Raw genomic sequence first — 1,614 nt, 5'->3', positions numbered from 1 at the left:
ACATCCCGACAGGAGTGGAGGACTGAGGAAGGCCGCGCGTGGCGTGCCTCTGGAGCGGCTTTTCTAGGAGTGGGAGGGCAATAGGCGGGGCACGGGCGTGTCAGGGGGCGTTCCACAGGTGCGACCAGGTAAATCTTGGTCTCTTCAGATTGACATCACCTGGCGCATGCCTAGTTGGTCTGCACCTTCCCGGGTCGCCGGCTGGATTTTCGCGCGCGCTGGAAAAGTTGGGGGATGAAGAACCCGGAAGTGCGCCATCTTGCCTCCGTTCATCCAAACAGTTAGGTCTATATAGACCAACCTGGAACAATAAAGAACAAGTCTATTAACAGAAAAGAGCATGCACATGGTAGGTAAAGTGAACCTACCATGGGTAGGTGAACCCATTTTCTGTAGGTGTACTTGGGTAGAAAGTTATGCATGAACACAGAAAAGAGGGGTGAAAGGAAGCAAACCAGAGTGTTAATATTCATTACCAATGGAAGGTGAGATTGGATTCGAGGGCATTATTAACATTTTCATTACATATATATTATTTAATTTGTTATTAAAAAATCTTAACCACATACAAGCTTTAAGTTTACACTTTTCATCAGGTGTCAGAATTTGTAGCATCTAAAAGGGCAAAGTACAGAAAGCTTCTGTTAATGGAACTCCCTATAAAGGCTCTTTTTTTTTTTTTTTAAATAAACTGAGGATAAAGTGTGCTCCGTGAAAACGCACGAGCTCCTGGTGAACACAGCCAGTCTCTGACTGCTGAGGAGGTGAGCATCGAGGTCGACACATTTGATGGTGAGGTCAGTTCATGCTGATTATGAACTAATAAGGCTTCTGCCTCTGAAAGCCTGATCACCACGGGGAAGTGGAGGATCTCACTCCTTGTTCTAGAACAGACTTCGAATAGCCCCCTGATTGGAAAAGGAAGAGAAATGAGCACCCTCCAGTGCCTGCATTTCCAAACTCAGTGAGAGCTTGTTTCCAGTTTTACATTTTTCAAGCTTTAGAAATGCTCTTTGTTTCTGATCCAAGTAGCAGTATTATTACGATGTTGATTGTAACAATACTGCACGATTATCAATAGCACACAGCTTTCTCAAATACAGATTTAGCGAGTGGGTGGAAGAAAATGCTGCCCTAGGGAAGGTGTTCTGACTTTAGTATGTTTAAGATTCAATTATTTAAAATAGCTAGTCTAGTTTTGGTCTTTCCTGCCTAAAGAGGTAAAACTGCATTCGTCTTTAAAGCATAGATTCAAATCATTTTGGCGAAATTGGGGCTTCCACCCCAATTTTGGGCCTCCACCTACCTCTCCACCATCAGCTCCGGGTGTCTACTTCAGGGCTGTGTTGGACAGGCTGTTGCTTTTTCACTGAACATATGTCCTTCTCTCCCATTCCTAGGTCTCTGTCTTATTTCTTACATGAGACGTATTTCAGGTACATTTATTCTTGGTGGTGAAAATCCAAAATTAAATTTTACTAGAATAGATTGAGAAAAATATGCTTAGACATTTATATGAGAGAGTGGTTTTGTTCACACACAAACAAAATTGTTTTTAGTTTTGTTGCATTAAATTAAACTCTTGTGCATCAAAAAACACCATAAAATGAAAAT

Source organism: Rhinopithecus bieti, unplaced genomic scaffold, assembly GCF_001698545.2.
Source record: "Rhinopithecus bieti isolate Rb0 unplaced genomic scaffold, ASM169854v2 scaffold_20175, whole genome shotgun sequence".
NCBI lineage: Eukaryota > Metazoa > Chordata > Mammalia > Primates > Cercopithecidae > Rhinopithecus > Rhinopithecus bieti.
Note: the sequence above shows the minus strand (reverse complement) of the source record.